We start from the raw sequence: 8599 nt of genomic DNA on the forward strand, positions 1-8599 counted from the left end.
TACCGGGGGAGTGAGAAGTCTATCCCAATAACAAAAAAACCTGACCCGAGTGATCCTGTTTTAAGAGCAAAACTAGCCAAGGGTATGGGACACAACTACTACGGAGAACCTGCTTGGCCCAACGATCTCTTATATATATTTCCCGTAGTAATCTTAGGAACCATTGCATGTACCGTAGGTTTGGCAGTTCTAGAACCATCGATGATCGGTGAACCAGCGAATCCCTTTGCAACTCCCCTAGAGATACTAACCCGAGTGGTATTTCTTTCCCGTGTTTCAAATACTCCGTACAGTTCCTAATAAATCATTGGGTGTCCCTTTGATGGCGTCGGTACCGGCAGGTTCGTTGACCGTGCCTTTTCTCGAGAATGTGAATAAATTTCAGAATCCATTTCGACGTTCAGTAGCTACAACGGTTTCTCCGATTGGTACTGCAGTAGCTATTCGGTTAGGCATCGGAGCAGCTTTACCCATCGATGGATCTTCAACTTTGGGACTATTTTAGGATCGATCTGGCACCAAAAAAAAGCCGATCCTCCATGTGGTAAATAGTCGATCTGGGGTTGGATCGTTTCGATCCAAGACCCCCCCAGATCCAGTCAGATAACTAACTGTCCCCTCCTCCCGTGGCGTGATAAACAAACAAAGTTAACTCGTCTACCCCGATTCTTACCGATACCGATCCTCCACTGGTTTCGGTTTACCCCCTAAGGGTTAGAATGAGGAATGGGTTTGGGAACTAGGTAAAATATATTTGAGTATTTACCCATCTTTTTTCCAATCAACATACGATTTGTTCTTGGGTAATTCTATATCGAAACGTTCCCATAAAGTTTTCAATACTTAATCTACAGATTTTCTTCCAAAGTTCTTGATTTTCTCTAAATCTTCCTGACTGTAATTCAGTGGGTCCCAGATCGTACGTATACCAACTCGTTTAAGACAGTTATAAGTCTTAACAGGCAATTCTAGTTGATCAATGAATGTATGTTTAAGCACAAACTCTCGCGTCGATTCATCCATATCGTTTGGAGGATAAGAAAAGTCCGTCGGATTGGAAGAATCCTCGCCACCTCCAGTAGAAGAAGTATTATTTTCCCCCATATGTGGAAAAGGAATGAATAAATTTGTTGAATTTCTAGACGCTTCGCAAGGTGCCTCATTCGGAGTCAAACCACCATTGGTCCATATCTCCATGAATGGTATTTCTTGTATCTCTCTACCATTTCCAAATAGGTGAATGCTATGATTTACATTTCAAACAGACATAGATACAGCATCAATGGGAAATTCCCCATCTTCACACAGCTTCGGATCTTGTACGCAATATCCACGACCCCTCCCGATCTTCGACTCTACATTCACGGACATTGATTGGGTAGTGGTAGCTATATGTTGCGACTCATCAATCGCTTTAACAGACGGCGGGAATGATATGTCACCAGCTGTCACCTTCTTAGGACCATGAATCGATGGAAATGCTTTTTAAACATCATTAGAATCGCTTTGAGGTACAATTTCTTTCAAATTAACTGAAATGTCGTGTATTGTTTCTCAAATGCCCGTTATTGTGGAATACTCATGCTTCATGCCTTCGGATTTCGCATGTGTTATACTCGTTCCCTCCACCTCTCCAGGTAAAGCTCTACACATAGCGATTCCCACAGTATTAACTTGGCCTCTCTTGGGGGGAGGTATAACAAGACAACCATAATGAAGACGCTTACTTTCCATCCTGGATTCAATGCATTTCCATTGAATCGCCTGAGTAGAGATTGGTATTTCATCTTGAATCGTAATTGGGTCCCTCTTTATTCAAAGCAGTTGATAGTCGGAAACTAGACACGCCTTTTCTTGGGGGGTCTACATCCATTATGCGGCATCGGGGTCACATCACGCACGAAACTGAGAATTATACCACTTCTACGAATAGCCCTCGAAGCCGTATCTCTTCCCGGTCCGGGTCCGCTTATCATTACTTCCGCCTGCTTCATACCCTGATCAATCGAAGTACGAATGGCACCTTCCGTCGCAGTCTGAGCAGCAAATGGTGTACCTTTCCTCGCACCCCTGAATCCGCATACACCAGCGGAACACCACGAAACGACTTGTCCTCAAACATCCGTAGCGGTAACAATGGTATTATTAAAACTTGCTTGAATGTGTGTAACTCCTTTTGGTATTCTACGTTTTCCCTTTCGTGAACGAATCCTTTTCGTGCTGCTTGGCATAACTTACTAATTATCTGCGACAAACGAACTACAACTAGGTAATATTTCTCCTCCTATCTAGTCCCGTATTCCATTTATTATCCTTGCTTCTGCTTGTGCTTCGGATTGGAACGGATTACCATGATTCGTCTTCGTCTACGAATCAGTCGACGTTTCTCACGTATCTTACGAACGGGAGCACGAATTTTCATATCTATAACCCCGAATCTGGTGAATCTTATGAAAGATTAGACAAGCCCTATTTCCCTCGTCCTTCGATCCCGAATGATTGTGTGAATGATTATAAATAAATGACTTTTCGGTAGCAGAAGTTGCTACTAAGTGCCATTCGCTTGTCTATTCCTGAGACGATAAGTGATGCAGCCTTTAGTAAGATCATAGGGACTCAATTGGACCCTCACTCTATCCCCTGGTAGTATTCTTATGTAGTTACGTCGGATTCTTCCCGATATATGAGTTAAGACTTGGCATCCATTATCCGAACATACTCAAGACATGGCATTAGGAAGCGATTCCGTGACTGTACCTTCCACGTCAATCAGATTTTGTTTCACCACCATTTGGAAGAGATACCCCCCCTGTATCACTAACGGATCCTGTCAAGAATGATACTAGTTTATTCCCCACTCCTAGTAATTTTAGGAAGAAGTGGTAGCAGATTTATACGGTAACTGCATTAACTACCAATGTAACACAGGATTTCCCCCCCAATTTCCCTTCGTCGGGCCTCTCGATCCGTCATAAGTCCTTGAGATGTTGGTAGAATTACAATTCCCATGCCGCCTAATACTTTCGGAATTCCTCGATGGTCAAAATAGATTCTCAAGCCAGGTTTGCTGATACGTTTGAGAGTTGTGACACATGGTTTTCTCCCTCTGCCTTAATATTTCAAGGTCACATCCAGAAAATCCTTCATTTTTTCTCTATGTTCCGCAGTATCTTTCACAGAACCCTCCTCCAATAAGATTCGTGCAATACCTCTAGTAATACCAGTGGCAGGTAGTTGGACTGTCGCCTTTCTCCTTGCATTCGCATTTCACGGGGGAGTAATCATGGTAGAAATGGTATCGTTACTCGTGAAATATCAATCATCAGTTATTGAGTCTAGGATGAATCCTAATCTTTCTGCTATCACTACCTCACTACCGACCCCATCGGGGGTATATTGTTCGTGTCAATATCCTACACCGAATTCCCATCCCTCAATAAGAGTTTTTAGGTTATAGGTAGATTCCGTTGTTGACGCTGCTGCTACTATTGCTACCGAGTCGAAAGAGAATCGGGATGTAGCTGGCGGGAGAGATTCCGCCCCCCCCCACCCCATGTTACCAATCTCCCCCCCCCCCTTTCTACATTTTGCTTCTCCGAACTACCCGAAGATTCCGGATTCTTGAAGGAGTATATATTCCCCCGTGGAAATGGAAAAAAGTATGTCCCAGTCGAAGAGTGACTCCCCATTCCCACGTATTCCATTCCCTATTTTCTATAATACTTCAGGGGCCAGTGAGACTATTTTTGCAAAATCATATTCCCTTAATTCCCTAGCTACTGGACCGAAGACTCTAGTTCCTCTAGGATTTCCCTCTTGGTTGATAACGACTGCCGCGTTGTCACCAAACCCCGAAATAATTCCATTGTCACGTTTGATCTCTCTACGGGTACATACCACCACTACTCTAACTACTTCCGATCTCTTCAGAGACATGTTGGGTACCGCTTCTTTAATCACACCTGTAGTAGTACCACCAGTTCCTGCGTATCTACGATTACTGGTCCCTAGCACCCGAATACACATCGATTTCCTAGCCCCGCTGTTGTCTGCTACATTTAGGTAACTCTGAGGTTGAATCATTTCTTAATTGGTAGGGGGAAAAAATAGATCTATTCACTCATTTGCAGGTGAATAGCTACCCGTATGTATTTTCCATTCATCCCATCTTTCTTCGGGATAGGGGGAAACCCTCAATCTCCATGTTCCCTGTATCGGTTGGAAATGCCTTTCCCACACCATCAAATTGCTAAGTGAGGGGGAAATAAAAATAGAAATAAATCTCTATCTGATTCCACCCTCCCTTCCTACTCCCCCCAAAAATCATAATTCCGTAGCGGTCACCACTTGGGTACGTACAGGCATTTTATGCGCAGCTATTCGCATAGCAGTTCGAGCTATGTTTCCCGATACTCCACTTATTTCATGAGGTATTCGACCCGGTTTAACCACAGATACCCAATATTCCGGAGATCCCTTACCTGATCCCATACGTGTTTCCGCAGGTCTCATAGTGATTGGTTTATCGGGAAAGACGCGTATCCATAACTTACCACCCCGCCGGGCATAACGCGTTATTGCTCTCCTCCCCGCCTCTATCTGTCTAGACGTGACCCACGAAGGTTCGAGGGCCTGTGAGGCAAACTTTCCAAAAGAAACACGATTCCCACGAGTGGAAATTCCTTTCAGTCTTCCTCTATGTTGTTTACGAAATTTGGATCGTTTGGGGTCACAGTCGATAGCGGTGAAATCATTCCGTCTCTCATACAGAACCGGACGTGAAAGTTTTCCCTCACCGGCTCCTCATGAATTCAGTACCGTTTCCCCCTGTTTTGGAGATCTTTCAATTCTGGGAAGAGACAAAGTAGGAAATTTTGCGTCAGTACCAAAATGATTTTTGTCTTTTTGCTCATTTACCTACCCCCCTCCGTATGATTCTCCATTCATAGCAGTTAGGATATTAGTCGGTAATACAACCACGGGCGGAAATCGACTCGATCTCTCATCTTCATCAGAATTTGCTATTTCATATCTCAATTCGATGAGGAGTGGGTTTCCCCCGCCATCCCATCCGCCGAATCGCTGATAGTGAAACAATCGATCGACTCGGAAGGTTCCATCGTTTCCGTAGTTCCCCTCCATAAACGCTTGGGTTATCTCTCTGCAGCGGAGCCTCTCAGTTGCCAAATAAGTACTTATTGTGAGTCATCTCCATTAGTGTTCATTGACTCGAGGCTCCCCCCCCTCCCCCCCCCCGCATCGGAAAAGACTTAGTCGGTATTTCCAAGACCGCGTCTCCATCATGCTATACCACACTGCTTCCCGAGAGTCGAGTCGTTAACCATACGATCGCACGAGATTATTGATTACTTCTTGTTTCTGTTTCCCCCCAGATCACCCAAGAATCAATATAATTTTCCGCTTCACTGGAAAGATTTCCCTTCCCGAGGACAAAGACTTTGCGTTGATACGGCTACGAACCCCAGCTGACATTCCAGTTATTAGCAGTGGGGATCCACCTACCAATCCGTCTTATCTATAAACAGAGGAACTTCATTCGGTCGAGTCGCACACTAAGCGTAGCAGAAATTTATCGAGACGTTACTGTATGCTCCCCTCCCCCCTATGGAATTGGAATAGAATAAGCCTGCGGATCCTGGCACCACAAAGTAATCATGTATCCCAATATCTATTAAGTATTTTCAACTCCCCAAGAGAGTAGGAGAGGAGGGAACGGGAGGGGTGGGGGGTCGGAAAGTAGGAATAATTATCCCATATCCCGGAATACCCGAATCTTTATGCCTAAAACCCCATAGATGGTTTGAGCTGGGTGGTAGCAATAACCAATACGAGCCCTGATAGTTTGGAGGGGACTCTACCTTCTCTGGCCCACTCAATGCGAGCCATTTCATTACCATTGAGACGCCCCGCTATTTGTATCCTAACGCCCCCACTATTAGTTTCTCTAATTAGTTCAATAGCTTTTTTCATAGTCCTACGGAAAGCTACTCTATTCTCTGATTGTGGAGCAATATGTTCCGCCGGAATTCTCGGTTCGCCATACGGCTGGAGGATATTATTCGGGATTATTTGAAGCTTCCGATTCCCAAAACCTAATGATTCTTCCATATTCGCTTTCAATTGGTCGATTCCCAGGCTACGTCCCTCAATCAATAGATCTGGAAATCCCGTATGAATTTCTATCTGAATTAGGTCCGTCTTCCGGTAGATCTCTATATGTGCAATTCCCCCATAATTTGAGGAATCCCTTATATGCTTCCGTACATACTCCCTAACGCAAGTACGTATTCTCTCATCTTCCTCGGGGAATCTCGGATAATCTTTTGGTTGCGCGAACCAGTGGGAGTAATGCCTCTGATTTATGCCAAGTCAAAAACCAAGTGGATGAATCTTTTGCCCCGTAGATGTTTTCCTGTATTTCAATACCAATATCTACCCGGTATATATATATATATACACATATATATGTATATATATATACATACAACCCCTCCCCCACTTCTACTTGTCAATATGTAGTTAGTATCGGCTCTACCTTTTGCTCTTCATTTTAGTAATCACGTGACAGGTAGGTTTTCTGATTGGGTAACCACGTCCCTGAGCCCTGGGTCGAAATCTCTTCAGACTGGTACCGTTATCCACTCAGGCTTCGCTGATGAACGAATTAGATTTAGTCAATCCATAATTGTTATTAGCATTTGCGGCTGCGGAAAGGATCAATTGCAATATGGGGTGACATGCTCTGCGAGGCATAAATTCGAGTAGTACAAGGGCTTGTTCATACGAACAATTCCGAATCTGATTAATGACTCGTCGTACTTTTGTAGACGACATATTAACACGTCTGGACGAAGCTTGCGCCTCCTTTACCTCTGATTCTTTCTCGGTTCCCATGAAATATGATTCCCCAATTATCGACGAGATTTTTTATCGCTTCTGGCATGTCCCCGGAAACTCCGGGTAGGTACAAATTCACCCAGTTTGTGACCCACCATACGGTCAGTTATATAAATGGGTAGATGCTCCCGCCCATCGTAAACAGCAATGGTATGACCGATCATGATAGGAACTATTGCGGAAGCACGAGACCAGGTTATTATTATCTTTTTCTCCTTCCGGATATTGAGAATTTCGATTCTTCTTACTGGATCATTAGCTACAAAAGGACCCTTCTTGAGTGGACGTGCCATAGTTAATTACCCTCCACCCAGTCTTTCTACCAATTAATTACTTTTACGGCGGCGAAGGATGAACGGATTGCTGTATCTACCGCTTTCCCGACTCCTCATTCCGAGTGCCGTACAACCCCATGGAGTTAATGGCTTCTTCCTACCGATGGGTGTTCTGCCTTCCCCCCCCCCATGCGGATGATCGACGGGATTCATAGCTGTACCCCTCACTTTTGGACGTTTACCTAACCACCGCGTAGATCCAGCCTTTCCCGAACCCTCATTATTGATGTCGACGTTTCCGACTCGTCCCGCAGTAGCTAAACAATTCTGAGATACTGAACGAACCTCGCCGGGGGGTAATCTTAATGTAGCCAATCAACCTTCCTTTGCAATCACTTTTGCCGTAGCACCAGCCGCTCTAACTAATCATCCACCTCTCCCGGGTATTACTTCTACGTTATGTATGACCGTACCTAGAGGTATCTTGGTTGAAGTAGACCCTTTACTCCCCAGTATTCGGGATAGAATCTCTTCCCAAACTGTACGAGCCCTTTTCAAAGCATACAGCTTTCCGGATACAGAAGGCGATATCCTCGCCGGATGTCGCCAACGAGAAATGAAAGTACCAGTTCTAGGGTAAACTCGCATATCCAGCTTTTTCTACACCCTCGGGTTCTCCACCGGCATCTGGCTTCTGTCTCGCAACTCATTCAGCAACAGAATCAATGAATTCAGTCATTCACGCCAACATCATTTGATGTTCTAGATAACTTAGGAGACATTTTCAATACCGGGATTGAGTCCCCCCGGGAGACTCATTCTCACTCCGCTTCGTGGCTTCGATTCTGCCTTTGACCGTCATACCGAACGCGGCGAGTGACCCGTTTCCTCTGCCTTTCGGCCACACCGAACAGAGGATGCCCCTTTGATTTCTTGTCCCTGTTCGAGACCATCCAGTTCTCTCCATATTATCCTACCTCTGCAGGTTAATAGCTATTTGATACTATTACACCTGACCACCCGCTATTGTCCCTCCTCGGTTTCCCTATCGAAGTCCACCTCGGAAGATCCAAGAATCTCGAGTCTAGTGTTGGGTTTATGGACTCAACCCTAAATCCAATCGGTTATTTCCGAATACGTGAATCACTTATTCGAGTCGCACTCAAAGGTAGGGCATTTCCACTTGAAATAGATGCTTCGGGGCTGGATACTACAGTGTCTCCGATTTCTACCCCTCAAGTATGTAAGATATGTTTCTTTTCACCATCCACATAATTCACGAGACATATGTATGCATTGCGGTTGGGGTCGTACTCGACACTTGCCACTCTTCCAACAACATCTTTTTTATTCCGTCGGAAATCAATTTCACGATATAGTCGTTTATGACCACCTCCTCTATGCCT

The sequence above is a fragment of the Dipteris shenzhenensis genome, unplaced genomic scaffold, assembly GCF_047967505.1.
Source record: "Dipteris shenzhenensis isolate YYH24624 ecotype China unplaced genomic scaffold, Dip_SZ_1.0 scaf0419, whole genome shotgun sequence".
NCBI classification, from domain to species: Eukaryota; Viridiplantae; Streptophyta; class Polypodiopsida; order Gleicheniales; family Dipteridaceae; genus Dipteris; species Dipteris shenzhenensis.